General features: G+C 43.4%; 1 protein-coding gene across 2 annotated transcripts in view; it reads left to right on the top strand.

The window, feature by feature from the left end:
* The window catches only part of LOC105448940 (CCR4-NOT transcription complex subunit 6-like), a 487,816-nt gene that overhangs the window by 42,613 nt on the left and 429,171 nt on the right, over positions 1 to 16,032 (top strand). The window lies entirely within an intron of this gene.

The following is a 16,032-nucleotide window of genomic DNA, read 5'->3' as shown; positions in this document are numbered from 1 at the left end:
AATTTTGTCCTACCTGAGATTATTTTCTAAACACGTTGGCAGACTCTTGCGCTGTCATGAATCTCCGTCCGGCCTAATTGGAAAAGTCTCCTGTACTTACGTCGAAGCGGGGACGATTGAAATTTCCGGGCACGTAGCGCGTTTGTTTCCACCGGGAAAAATATCCTGCATTTGCGCTACCTTCTTTCCTGTCCCTCTCCTCTTCCTTTCTCGCTCTTTCATCCGGCGCATCGCGTTCTAACGCATCCCGAGGATTTTGTGCCACGTGCCGCGATTCGTATTCAACGTTGTGAGACGCGGAAGGATCGGAGGATCTGCCTCTGCGATCCTTCCGGCCTCGTCTTTCGCATGCCCGTCAATTTTTCGAGGCTTTCTCTCTCTCTCTCTCTCTCTCTCTCTCTGTTTTTCTTTATCGCTCTCGGTTCCTGCTTGTTTTGCTTGTCTCCGGAAAACTACCGGAATTCAATTCCACGTAGATAAGCTTTTCTCCGAAAGCGAACGGGGAGGTCACGACATTAAGCAAACACTCGCGGATAACTACACCTTTGATATCTTCTTCCGTGTCGATTTTCTCGTTCTTGATATCGTTCTTGGCGGGATTCGAAAGTCAAGCGTGCATATTCTAAGGGCACCAAGTGTTTCGCTACGTCGGGCGCTATGTCGGGCGATACGAGAAAAATTTTTTAAACTCCCATTCCATCTACGTGAATTTCAGAGACTCCTCTCTCACGGAATTTCAACGAAAAAATAAGTTTTTATGTAGAATAATTTAGAGACGACAAAATTCTATTAATCTTTGCATTAACAATATTTGTATACCATGACATATTTTTATGACATAATGTAGCTTGAATTTGAAAAATATTTCGGAGATACCTTATCACTTTGGATTGAATTATTCGCTCATAGTCTTGCTCCATAATTTATGGGAACGTCTGGGTTGCATGTAATTGAAGTAATCTGCGCTGCGCAGCAAAAACTTTCTTTTAGACAAATGATTGCCCAGCCGAGAAAGCGGTTAACTGCTTTACTGATTCGTTTACTTTCATAAAAACGTTTTCACGCGGTCTAATAGCTGTACCGAGGGAGAAGTGTAGACGGATAACAAATTGCCATCCCTGCTTGCACAAAAGGAGCACTTGTTTGTTGCAATAAATCAAAACATTATACCCGTATAAGTTAATCTCCCAGCGAAACTCGGTCAATAAATCGTACTTAATGTAGATGAGGAAATAATACGCTCGAATCTTATTGCCATTTGTTTCGCCGGACTCCTGTTACCGTCGGTATATCCATTTTTACATGAACAGAAATCGTATTGAAAAATTGCCAATAATCTGCGGGATAAGCAGGGCGAGAATTGTGGCGCGAACGCGCGAATGTCGATACATTGTTGAAAGTTTTCCCGCGCGCGGAATAAAATTTCCTACTCGTCGTACCTTCTTATTTTCTTTAAATGGGAAACGCTTTGTCCTCCCGCGTGTGCACCCCTCCCCCCCCCCTTCCTTCCCTTTCCCTTGAAGAAAATTAAACTTTAGAACTATCGTAGTTTAGGGGGATTATTGGGAAATTGCAAAAGTTCGCCATTCCTCAAAGTTTACGACTTCACCACCTTAGTACGATTCGGACCGGGCAATTTAAAAGTGTAATAGTCTGTTCGCGAATAAGAGAGCTCGGATAAGTGAGAAATGCATAGTGAAGTGGTATCGACAGCTCGCGTGGCAGTCTAATAATAACGTCCGCCGATGGGTTTCAGCTGAAATTTTCGGGTCGAGTCGATCACCGCGTGTTACAAAGCTGTCGGGCGATTGTTATTACGATATCCCAATCGTGATGTGTCGTGTCGAATCATTTTTCTCCTCCCGCTCCTTCCCCTCCGTTGCATTATGTTTTTTTTTTAAACCGCACAACGTGATGCACGGGCACGAAAGACGTATCACGTGAAATCGTCGATCCCCTCAGGGACACGCGACTACGCTTGTGACGTATCGGATATCGATCGTCGGCGAACGCGGCCATCACTGGCCGAACCGTATCGTCACGTTCGACAAACAGTCGTTCCTACCTTCCCTCCCCTTGAACGGTGATCCGCGACTGCTCATAGAAATTCAAACGAGTATTGTCTGACGGACGCAGACCCCCTCTCCCCGCCCCCTCCATCACCGTCGCTTCGGAGGCCCCGATTTCTCTCCCGGCTTCCCGGACGTAATTACCGCGTAACAACGACGGGACGCTAAGTGAAGCGTTTCAGGGTTCGGGGTGGAAGGGATGAAAGCGGGTTTACGTGTTCGCTCAAGATTGCGTGAGTTAACAGCCGTTAGTTGATGCGCCGCTTACAGTGCGACTCGTTTTCGAATATCTCCCAAAACGTCTCGTCAGTTGATTCAACCATAAATTCTCCACTGTTTCATGCATTATGGAAAACTCCGTAACGCACTCATGATTTTGTTCTTTTCTCAAGACGCGGTCTTAAGATAGTTGGGGAAAATAAACTCTCAAACTGGGGAGGGAACAAACAATTGGACCGGAGCTCTCTTCATCAGGCATAGTATACATTGTCACTGACAGTGAGTGTATATATCTCGATGCAAATTAGCGGAATGCAAATTTTCTCGTCCGTGCACTTTGAACGACAAGCGTCATGAACTCGAGCATTCACATCTACCTTTATCCGTACGCGGAGGGAGTGGAGTTACGAGATAATCATGCAAGAACAAGCCCATTTTGTTGGCTGCTTTGTTAACTATCAACGTCGGCGTACAGCCGTCTCTCCTTCCCTTTCTCTTAGCAGATTAGCCTAAATATATACGAGCGAGTTGATACGGTCCTGGGAAACGTTTTTGCCGAAACTTCCTCTTCACAGTCTCGGAAGCAGCGCGCCGACCCTTTTTACCTTAATGGACCCGCCCTCCGATCTTTGTGTGCCGGCGTGGAAATTACTCGACTCGATAGGGATCGCGCGTTTATCGCTGCGTTCAGAATAACGGAGGTACGGCGCACACACGGGCCTTCCACCGGAAGACAAGACGGCGGTTATTGCCGCGCGCGTGTTGTTTGTCGCTCCGTCGTTTGTTACAAGGGAGACATCTCGAGGAACGACACTTGGCGAAAAGTGTGAGGCCAACGCGCATAAATCCGACGGCGAGATGCGCGCGTCTCCCGATTTACATAATCCGTTTTCAAGTGGCGGCGCTTTGCTCCTTACAGCGGTGCTCTTTTGTTATCACGTAGGGCGGTCTGTAACGCGATGCGCGAGCTGAGCTTTCGTGGAGTTTTTTATTTAAAAAAAACGTGTGGAGTAGTCACGCCGTAAATGACAAAATACTTGAAATACTTGCGCACGGTGCTATGGAATATGGATGTTGGAAAAGAGAGAATATAGAAAATAATGATCGCATTATGAGCTTCACGCTTCGTTGCCAGATATCGTGAGATAACTTTTTTATTTTATTTTAAACGTTGATCTTACCGATCTTACAAAGACACGAACAGCGCGTAACGTTCGCGAAATGAAAATGGGAAAGGCGGCGATCGAAAGAGAGAAAGAAAAAGAGAAAGAAGTCGCGGGAAAAACGCGACGGCGCTCGAATGACAGGTGGGACTTTCACGGGATAATGGTATCACCGTCGCAAGAGTGTCTCGCTCCTTCACAAAATGCGCGTATCGAGATCTGAGATTGCGACAAACAGGAGAGCGAATCGCAGTAGAATGCTGAAAGCGACGAGATACGGAAACGGTAAACGAGAGGACGAACAAAAAATAATTATCGCGTTATAAGTATTAGATCCTTCGAAATCGCGGCAGAGGATGCCGTTTTACGCGTGCCTTCACTTGACATCGCGTGGCTGTTAACAATATGTTGGGTGCACGTCGAATTTTGTAGAGGCAATATTTTTTTGCATGCGAGTGGTTCCCAACATTTCATCCAAACATTGAGAACTTATGATTTTTTTTTGTTTTATTTCGATAGGTATATTTCAACGAGTAGCTTTATAATATGCCACTTTTTCGAAAGTTCTTTTAAAAAACGAATTTTGAGAAATTTATATTTTTTATGTTTTCTGTTATTCTTCTATCATCGGGTGATTTGAATATTATTCTATGACGCGGTATTTAAAGTCAATGCTTTATTTATTGCTTTATCTTTGATATTTCTCTTTGACAAGACGTTTCGTAAAAAGAATGTTTGATACGATATATTAATACGTTTTGTCGCTCCCGGGCTGCAATTTCATCGATCTGTCAAGTTGGTGAAAAAGATGACGCCCGTAACTGTTCCGGCGCACGCGGGGGTAAAAAAAAAAATGAATATTCGGCCTCGTCCATAACAGTCACGACAGTTTTGTCGATCGAGGATTATCGATTCGCGTCACGGGATGGAGCGGCGCCGAATGGTGGCAAGGAGGAAACGGCGGTGATATCGGCGAGGCGATTGTCGTTTCGGCCGAGACGTAGAAGAAGGACAAAGAAGAAGTAAGCGGACGATGAAAAACGCGTTATCTAAAACGTGACGTGCGATATTAGCGTGGTACTTTCAAGATTGATCGGTCAGAAAATTTACCATGATTGATAAGGCTTCGCGTGCGCCATCGCGATTTCGTCGCGAACTGGAAAAGGAGGAAAAAGTCTTGGTGCCGCTTTTCATTTTCACTCTCGCGTGTAATCAATCCTATGTTTATGGAATCTCCTTCTCAAATCTTGATTCTCTTTGAATATACACTCAACTTTACTACATATAGAAATTTATTGTTTTGTCCGTGAATTACGAGCGGTAAATTACACATAAATATTCCCGCTCTCAATTTTTATTATCTCGCGTTTCACATCGGCACAAATATAGAATCGTGTAGTCACGCTTAAGCACCAAATGCGCGCCGAGATGCGTCGATATATTTTCCCCGTTCCTTCGAATAATACATAATTTATCGTTTCGCGCGATTCACAAAGTATTGCCGCGATACGGCAAAAGGAGAAGCGACATTACCAAGAGTGCACGGTGATTTATTTAACAACGCGACGCCGCGCGCATTATTGCAAATAGATATAGGCGACTCAATCGCATTAGCCCAGCCCGCCACCGCAGTTTTCCGCGCCACGCGCCACGGTCGCCGTGTATAAATAGTGATAAGGTAAATTTAATTTTCCACCGAGCAATCCATTAAGCAGACGATTCTTCGGCCGAGCGCGCAGACGATGCCCGAAGAAAAGCGGATCGGAGTAAAATTTCGACATTATGGGAGAGGAGATGGCTCCAGATTTATGTTACAAAAATTTACTTTAAATTGGTAATAAATGATTTAACTAATGGAGGAAATATAATATAAATACATAAACGGTAGACGTAGGATCGTTTTTTGATATAAAAGCGACGTGAAATAGCATAACATCGCCTTCAAGTTGCGCGAGTGAAGTTTCGTTCGTACCAACATGCTCGACATGCGGACGACGCGCGCGCCTTCGAAAGGATAATATCCGCAGAATGATTTCGAGGCACGTGCCGGGGTACGCGGTCATCGGCCATTGATACTGGCTATCGTCAAATGCATCTTTCACGAGGGTGGGAGGACGAGGGGGACGATTATTCGCTCAAGTTATGCGCCGTGCTCCGACCGCGGGACCATCGTCCGCATAGAATTGCATAGGAGTGTCTCCCCGCTCTCTCGCATGCTCGACAATTGTCTCCGTCTCCTTCACCGTATTTCAATCTCCGCGCGGATCGATCGATCGAACCTGCCTCTGAACAAGGCTCGCTTCTCGTGCGTCCGACCCTACCGTACGTCTCCACGGTAATTTCAACCGCACTTTAGCGGATGCAGTCGAGAGGGAGTGCGGCGACAATCTGCGCACGAATGATGTACCGCGAAACGCCGCCGCGACGTCGTCGGTGCGGGGATGTGACGGGACTGTTCGATTAAGCATTAACTCCGACTCGACGATGTTGCGATGTACTGGGTATCGCGCAAAGTTTCGTAGGCTAGAGATCGTGAGCGTTTCTCCAAGTGAAATAGACAAAAGATGAACCGTTTCTTTTTTTTTTCCTTTTCATCGAATTCGGAATAATAGCCGGTTGCCTATTTACGCTCGATTGCATTACGGCTTTGCGATCTGCATTTGTCATAATTGCAAGAGAGATTGTCGTAACGGTAAGGCTGTCAGCCGTGTCGTGTTAATGGCCATTGTAATCGGCATTAGAACTCTCGTAATAGTCCGTGAGAGTTTACAGGAACGAGCGCGCCACGCTCGAGCACCGTTTAAATCGCAGTTCCGGGAAATTAATATGATGTGAAACCAGGTTGAGAGACAGAGAGAGAAAGAGAGACAAAGCGAGAGAGAGAGAGAGAGAGAGGAGGGAGGGGGAGAGAGAGAGAGAGATAAATAGACTGCGAGCGTAGCTGCGGCTATTCAGCTGTACAAACGCATTTGATGTAGCATTGTAGTCGCATCAACGCCGTTGTGCATTGCGTGGTAGCTCAATCATTCGAAGTCATTGCGATCATTCGAGCTCATTGAGGGGCGCAAAAACAAGCAAAATACATCGCGACCGCAGCAGCTACGCCGATATTTATCGCCTCTGAGTGAACGATTCACATTCAATCTGAATTGAATTGTAAAATAGCTTTGAAAAAGATGTTTTGATCATTTTAAGTCCTGAAATTAAAAATATATGTGTATGTAATTTCTAAGTTCGCATGTAAAATAATGTTTAAGTGCGTAATGTAAAATTAATCTAATATTACATTTTACTATTAATATGTATTTATTTATTATACAATATTTGCTAAATTTTGCAGTATACTTATTTATTAATGATTATACATATTCGTAATTTATTATTATCGCCCGCAATAGGCGGTGATCGAAATTTCGTTGCAGAGATCGAAATTTTGCACTTTTATTTTCCGTCGTCGAGAGCGCATTTCCGCGACGATCGACTTGGTGCACGTCTTAATGCATATTCGTTACGGCGAGATGTACGCTGGATACATATTCCGTCAAATGACTCGATTTCATTGGATGTGACGTTATACGACATTCCTCGCAATGTCAACACGCTCCCGATTCAGATTACAAAAGCATTTTCCCTTGCGCGAAAGCTGACGTCTACATAATGACGGACGCCGCGAGTGTGGTAGTCGACAAGGGAGGAACAGACAAAAGTATAAAACGAGAGTAAAATGGGTTTAGAGAAGAGAGGAGGACGCGCCGGTGGTGGTGCGTCGCGCATAAAGAAATCCCGTCCCGACAGAAACATAGCGTGGAGGAGGCACTCGCGGAAGCTCCTTTCTCTGGGGAGATACGTCTTCTCGAATCAGCCCGCGGAAAGAGAATCGCTACGGAAAATGGTACTCGTAATAATCCGCGACGCAATAATGCCACTAGACAAATTGTCTCGGTCGGAGATTTCCGTTCTGACGTGTGTCTCGTTAAAAATCCGATAGTTATGCATGTTATTACGTCGTTGAGAGCGCGGGGAATTTCGGGTACGCGAGATCCGATTTTCCACGATATTGCAGTTAATTTTTCGAGGACCATGCACTCTCCCGTATACGCACACGTAATCAAATTTTTTATCTTATCGGAAAATTGTACATACAATTTTGTGAATTAGTGGTTGTGTGTTTATGTTTGATTTTTGTTAAATATGTAGAGTAAAAGCAAAGGTCTCGTCAAATCAGTATAGATACTTCTAAAAGTTGTACGTGCGATAAGAAAATTACGAGAGCGGGTACAGGATCATTCCGACTCCCGCAGCGCGTCAGTGAGTTAAATCTCAATTTGAAGACCGAGGAAAAGACGGGTGAGATAGACGCGAGTCGAGTCGTCGTCGCGGTCGAAGCGGGTGCATTATACGACGAATGAAAACCGCACACGCCCCGCGAAGACGGGGGATGATTCCGTAGGGGGGTGCGGAGCGAAGGCAGCTCACACGGAAAATCGCGAAGTCGAGCGACGGCCCGTGCCTTACGTTCACAGATCGCGGCCGCGATACGGGCTATTAAGCGTATGCAAAGCGGAGTTAATTTCATTGAACTTTCCGGGCAGCAAAGTTTCGCGCTACCGTGAAATGTGGCGGCGGCGACGGTGGTGGTGGTGGTGGCGGCGGCGGCGGCGGTGGTGGTTTAAACAGGCTGGCGGCGGTGGAATACATAATGAGAGACTGCGGGACCGAAAACTATAGATATCCCCGTCGCTGAAATGCCTCTCGCCGGGCAAACGCGTCGCACTTAAACACTGATTTGCATCGTGCGTTTTGTCGAGGGATTCCGTCCGGGTAACATTGGGAACCTGGGAAGCATAATCTTTTTGTTCACAATTGCGCGGGCTGTAAATAAATGCAACTTTGATGCAAATTAATTTCATACACGCGAGCGCATGGAATGAAACGTTGCACCGAAACATTTCCTGGTATGCGCATATTTCTCAATATCGTATGATTTAAATTCGTGAATTTTTCCCAAAATTATGTTTATTATTTTATGTTTATTGTTCATACATTTCTCTATATAAGTACATAGATCATGTTTTTTTTCTCTTAATATATATCAAATGCAGGTGTGTCCTAGTTATCTTTATATTTAATTAAAATATTTAATATTACAAAGTAAAACTTGCTTAGATCGATCAGAGGATACTCGAGACTTGTTAGATTTAATGCGATTCTTGTGAAACATACCCACCGTGTATCGATACTTGTAAAAACAAGTGAACACCAGGAAACGCGTCCATGCTGGGAATTGTTTGGTGTCGGAAAACAACATCTCGGGTTATAGAGCGCGCTTCTTTCTTTCTTTTTTTTTTTTGCTACATGACACACAGTCGCGACTTATTTCCTCGCCTAGGCGACTTACGGCTTCAGCTCCGGTTTCCACGACGGCTCGCGTAATACATTGACTGCTTGCCGGTATTATTCCATCCACTTATGTAAATGAGATGCGACTCGCACTCGCTCTCGCGAGTCGCGGGAACGGAGAGAAAAAGCGTCGACCGCGGAAAAGCGATGGTCTCTTAACGCGAGTACTTGTATAAACTTCGATCCCCCCTCGTCACGTCGTAAATCGAGTGACTCGCGGACAGTTTAACGCATCTCGCGCGCCGCACCTCGTCGCTGCCGCCACTGCGCTATATCGGGCTTCGCGTTTTATGGACTGAGGTTCTGGCCCGCCCGCGAGCGTGCTTTATGCGTCCGCTGCTTTATCGTCACTTCACATTTATTTAGTGTCGTGGCGAAGGATAACGGGGAAGAGAGACAATTCCCGCAAACGCAGGTCTCGAAATGATTGTCGTTCATCAATCATTTTCTTAAGTAATGTTTTTTAAAGAACAAAAAAAATCGCACTGCACTGCCAAATATTGCATCTAAATCGTTATAAATTGCATTTATAATAGAGAAGTAGTTAGCTTTGTTGTATTATTTACGACACTATTTCACTGACAGCTGTGCATGAAGATGTATTTTCAGTTCGTTTCAGGGGAGTTGTTTCACTCGCAATAAAATTTGTCCTCTTTCCGCCCCTTTCCCTCCTTGCTTCCACGTAATAAATATTTCGTCTTCTCTCCCTTTCCCTCTCCCGGGTTTTGCCCCGGCAATTTCCATAAAATACTCGGGTTGGTGCCTATGCAAATGGCGGTCAATGCGTTTCGATTATACATACCCTTTGTACCGTCGCGTGCCCGGGGGAGCGAGAAAAAATAGGTTGCGTTTAGCTTGCGGTACATGCGGCCAACAATACGTGCGGCCATTGTATTTTATGGCAGCAACGGCCGGCCGACTGTTGTAGCTCGGACGAGTGAAAGTTATGTTTTTGATTATCGCCAGCGAGGTTTACAATGTTGCCCGGCTATTTACGGCGTGATGAATCGCCGGGAAACGTCGTTCACTTCCGTTCTTTTTTTTTTTCAACACCGCGCAACTTTGATCGCGTTCGTTTTTCCGCAATTACGCGACGGCTGTAAATCCTTGATCCCTTATTAATTTTTCATCGAGCGCACTCTCTTTGTGCGTATCAATCAAATATTATATCACTTTTATATTAAGTTTGTGCCGCGCGTATTTGCATTATTACGCCGTCGCGCAATCATAACGATTAATTTCCGGCGCAAATTTCGCGAGTTTCCGAGAGAAAAAATGACGGAGAAGCGCGACGGAGAGACGCGCAATTTAACGCGCACCGCTTTGCAAATGCGCGTCCTAATTTCGACACTTTAAACGCGGATGTTGCGGGAGGGAGGGGGGGAAAAAATCCATTTCTCAAAGGCCTCGCCTCGTCTCCGCCTGCGATTTTCTGCCGATCCGCATTATGCAAGAGTATCGTATCGCGCTTCGATTACTATCCTGTTCGTATAGTTAGGCAGTACCGTGTTAAGGCGTGGCGAGGCCGTTTAACACGAGACCACGCGCGCTGCCAGAAAATTCTGCGAGAATTACCGACATCGAGTAACTTTAATAGACCGCATCGAGCGGGTGCGGTCTAACAATCGGCCGTTCTTCAGCGTTATCGTTCATTACCTCTAATCTGTGGCAAGAGAGCACGGCTCTTTCTGTCTGTCCGGAAAAATCTGGCGAGTTTCACGTAAGATGCGCGCCGTCTCACCCCTAACACGACCTAATTCCTCGGGTTAACGATCACGCGGCTTTTTCATTTTGCATGGGGATAATAGGTCAGGCGAGCGGACGGAAAATTTCAAAGTTATAAGCTCTATAGGGCATATTTTCATCAACAATTATGGCCTTGCCGCGGAAATGCTCTGAATCCTCGGTTTTAATCAAGCAACTTTCACGACCCATAGTGAAAGGAAAAAAAAATAAAACCGCGACTTATGAACCATGAAACACCCACCCTGTGCCTCGCGCGTAAGAATATCGCGTAAAATCTACGCCTCGAGGGGCGTTTAATATTGTGGCAGGAAACAACGGGAGTCCACACTATATATTTAATAATCGTCTTAAAAATTGATTTAATATTACACTTCTTGTGAAAATAGAATTATTATTAATAGTTTCTGAAAATATATGTCTATTATTACTTCCGTTATTCATAAAAAATATTACAATGTTAAGCTTTATCATATATCTCCATTTAATATCAAACTAGAATAGAGAATAGAATGTTTATTCCTTTAGCATATTACAAGCCAAAAAGGGGACTTGGTTTACAATTAATACTTTCTATATCCGTGCTTTCTATATCCATTTTCGATAGACGATGAAGATACACGATATTTTCCCGGAAAAAGAATTTTAATATTGACCAAGTGAGGTAGATTCATTAATATTAATAATGCGCAAAATTGCCCACCGGCTTCACGAAATAAACATCAATATCACAGCGATACAGAATGTATCTATATGATTACTACCTTCTCAATCTCCGATAATCCTACCGATAAGTAATTCGGTATAATTACAGACTAAACGGTATAAAATTATAATAAAGACAGTAAAGTACAAATCGACATAAATTGAAGTGGTCAGCTAATTTAACGAGAACTCGCTTATCGAAATTAGCCACTGTTTATCCGTACATTTCAGTCCTGTGAGACTCTCGCTAATAATAGAACGATGTTTACATATTATTGATTCAGCTACGTTACGTGCCGTCGCTGAATTCAGCGTTTGACGCTAATTGAGAGGGAAGTGTACGTAATTTCGTGGTACCTATATGCAAATCCGCGTCACTTGTACATCGTCGACTAACGGTATCGTCAAATGCTTGTTTCACATAAGTTTCATATATATATATATATATATATTATTATTACACAATAATGTACGTATGTAAATATGTGTGTGTACGCGTATTTTATATATATATATATATATATATATATATATATATATAAAGTGTGTTGTTAATTAATGCACTTTTAAAATTATATAATTACATGTAATTGTTACACTCTTCTTCGAGAATATCTCGATTAAATATTTATTTAATTTTTGCTGTAATTTCGCTTTTCGAACGAATCGTAAATTTAGTCGTTTATTCTCTACATCAGTTATGTCGAAGTGTACGTTTAATTATACTTTGATGTGTTAATATTTAATATACTGATATACAAGTTTGAAAGTTAGCGTTCCCTATCCGGAACGCCGATTGCATAATTTAGTCGTATACTATACGCGTACAAACTTCGAAGCGTTAACGTCTGATATTCTGTTACTTAACCACGACATTACTATTAATGCCATCCAATAATCTCTGTTTCAGGTAAGTTACGATCTCTAGCCCTAATCACGGCGCTGGCGTATGATTGACTCCTCGTATTGGGTGAGTAGTTTACGCGCGACGTATACACGGCATCGATATTTAATAACCGCGAGTTACGTTACCCTGGGGATATTAATTTCGGCTTCGGCGCGTCAGAAACGGATCGTTTTCTCCGCAAGTAGCGTGGATAAATGGCGGTAATATCGCTATTTACGCGTGTGAGTTTTTCTAGCGTGCGCGAATCGAATCGCTATTTTCTCGCGATTTGAGTTCATCGGGTAAATCCGCAAAGTCTATATATATATATATATATATATATATATATATATATATCGATTGAGAACATTAAGAGAGAAATTTACGATCTGGGAAATCATTATGAAAAATATCGCACGTGTATGATATTTTGGCTAATCAGAAGAAAATTTTTTATATAATCAAAATGAAGGGGGAAAAAAGAATGCTGTTAATTGATGCACTTTTAAAATTATATAATTACATGTAATTGTTACACTCTTTTTCAATATATACATATATATTTTTTATAATGACTTTCCAGACAGATCGTAAATTTCTCTCTTAATGTTCTCCAACACTGTCCCCACAATTTTTGTGAACACATGGTTTTTCACACACGAGTGTGAGGTGCATTAAGGAGAAAGTTATCGACCTCGGGCGATGCATCGCTTTTGCATCGCGGCGCGGCGAGCGAATGCCTCGAAAAGGTCGGAAGATATCCCCGGTGATGTAACTGAGTGAACATAAACCGAGCGATATTTTATTGCTATGGACGTCGATACATCGCGAGGATCGGATTCGATGTCGAAGGAATGGAACGCTCTCGCGTTAGGGACGCACCGCGGAAGTGCACAGGGCGGCAGTGACTGGTCGGGTTCGTTCCTTTATTTTTGCCAGTCGTTACAGCAATTACACGTCTCGGGACTGTCATCGATAATGCATACCTCGGCCCCGCGCGGCTTGTTAAACGCGTTCGGCATAAGGTTCCCCGAGCAATGTAGCCAAGCATCCCGCTAGCGAGCACAAAATCATACCACCTCATTCTATTCAACCTTGTTCAATTAACCGGTTCGATCAGCAAACTCGCATTCCACGGCGAGTTCGCCGTACCATTCGGCATAACTGTTCGTTGAACAAGATCGAATTTTTTTTCAGCGTACATTTCTTGTGCAGCGTGGTGTTGACTAATCTAAATCGACGGATAAATAAACCGATAATTGACTAATCTGCCCATGGTAATGGCCTAATCTCGTACGAATAATTCATGTTTATATGTTTCGCGTGATTTTAATACATAATTAAATTTTTCTAATGAACATATTCAATGTACCATATTAACATTAATCGTCACACATTAAAAAAATAGAGTTTAATAAACAAGACAATATTAAGCGTAATTCGCTCCTGATCGTCGAGCCGTCTCGTACATCGAGCCAAACCGGAAACACGAAAAATCGCTCCGACCTGCAGAAATGATTGATGGAGAATGCCGTAAAGTGGAGAAATCTCTTTTTTTCCGCCATTTGATTTAATTATTTTCCTCACGAGTGCGTCGTATTTTAGCGCCGTCGTGTCGCATTCTCGCGTTTACCCTTTAATCGTTGCGATAACTTTTAACGATCGTTCTTCATAATAAGACATACTTTTCACTGGTTGTAGCATAGCATCATCGTGTTGAGTCCGGCTTGCGACAGTTGCAATTATGTGTCGGTAGGAATACATTATGATATACGTGTACGACTATGTCATATAACGGCAGGTCAAGTTCTTAAACGGGAAATGTTAATATCGCGTAAATAACCGCGGATCGGGCAATTTCATTAACCCGGGATGCGCATAAATCGAATAATTCTTACAATATAAAAGTCACGAGGAGGGAAGAGGACGAAGGAGAGAAGCGCGCTCTCTTTGTGGCGGATGGCGATGTGAAAACGTTAATAGCTCGTTTTGCTCTCTTCCCTTCCTTTATCCGTTCATTTGCCGTGTGCACGTATATTAAGGAAGGTTCGTTAGTGTATGCGTTTTAATATCGGCCACGGTAAAGCCGCGAGTTTCTCTCTCTTTCTTTCTCCTTTTTTTCTCCTTTTTTCGTATCGCGTATCGCGTAATTCTTTCAACGCGGAAAAATGAAGGGAGGGAAAACAGGACAAAATGACTTTCGACACTAAGCGACTCGGATGTGCGCTTTACCGAGGAATAATGTTCGCGAGTCGTGCGCGCAATTCGAGTGTGTTATACCACCTCCGTGCGCTGCCGCTGCTGCACGGCGGTGGAGGAGGGGGGGGGGAGTGGTACGATGTTTATCGAAAATCGATAATAAGGCGAATGCGCGCGCGACATAGTTTTGCTCGTTTTCGCATCGTTTGTCGCGGCTTACGATCCATGATGCTCTTTCTCTCGCGAATTATCCATGACACGAGCTTTGAGAAACGATCCCGAGTTATTTTAAGAGAGAAAGAAAGAATCAAATTTTAACACCGCGTGTGTTAAAAAAAAAGAGTAAAGCTTGATATCTTATTCTTCATTCAAGTATTATATTTTTTAATACATTGAGATGATATCCGAAATATCTCTGAAAGAAGCGCCGCTTCCAATAATTATGCTTTATTATCTTCTAAAATATTTCTTGTAAAATATATCTCGTAGAAAGAAAGAGCGCGTGCAATTCGAGGAGAAATCGGATTTGGACTCGATCGATTTGTTTACGAGGGAAACGCATCTTTCGGATTAATCTATAAATTCCGTCCCGTAGAATTGAGTCGAGCTAATATTTTTTATCCGGCGGAAAACAATTTCGCCGTAGCGAAGACGCGCTGTTTGCGTTGCATCATTGCGATGCACATTTTATCGTCGCGTAACAGCACGTCGTTATTCTCGTTATCTCGGGCGTACTACGTCAAAATGTGTGATACATGTCTCACATTGTCGCACATTGTTCCGCGCTTAAACAGAGATTTCAATTAAAAGCGGTATTTTTTCCCCCTCCCCGGCACTCGCCAAACAATGAACTCAATATTTGCATTTGCTTTACGCAAATCCCGCCATTTTCATGATTGTTAATACGCGGTGAGTGATTTATTCGGATCTTATTAGCATGTATGCTAAACGGACACGAAATTCAAACGAATTTGGGAAAATGTGAGTGTATCTATATAAAATCATGCACTTATGAGTGCTTTTTTAATTATGATTTCAATCAGAATACTTTTGCAACTCTGCCGCTACTAATGGCCTTCTGTATTTATTACCTCTAAATAATGCTTTTTTCCGCAACAGATAATGTAATGATATAAATTTTATAAAATCTTTAATGGAAAATGAGCGAAACATGAAAATATGAAGTTTTATCAGATCGTTTTGATATTTGTATTTAATGCCGCTCTCCCATTTATTATCGTGACGGCAATATCTTTATTTTCCGATCGGGGGCCACCTTTCTATCTGCGGTGATAAAACGCGTTTCGTTAGGGACCCGCGTTTAATCCCGAGAGGAAGTTGGATCTATCATCTGCCGCTGCATCTCGCGTTCTCGCGGGTGTCGTAAACGTCAAGGAGGATTATTGCAGCTGTCCCGAGCGATAAGATATTGCGAACGCGTGAAAATCCTGGCCGTTGAAATGCCGCCTGCGCTGTCGGTTGCCCGAAACCGACTCGTTCCGTCTTTCCGCAGACGCGTGTCAGCGAGAATCGTTGGAAAATCACGTCCCCGTTATATACGATTTTGCTACGCCGATTGATTATGATCAATCGGCATTGATTGACCGCTGCAATCGCGATGTATAGTTGCATCGTCTTCTATCACCGA

The sequence above is a fragment of the Wasmannia auropunctata genome, unplaced genomic scaffold (assembly GCF_000956235.1).
Source record: "Wasmannia auropunctata unplaced genomic scaffold, wasmannia.A_1.0 LD336111.1, whole genome shotgun sequence".
In the NCBI taxonomy this organism is placed as follows: domain Eukaryota; kingdom Metazoa; phylum Arthropoda; class Insecta; order Hymenoptera; family Formicidae; genus Wasmannia; species Wasmannia auropunctata.
Note: the sequence above shows the minus strand (reverse complement) of the source record. Positions and strands in the feature narration are given on the sequence as shown.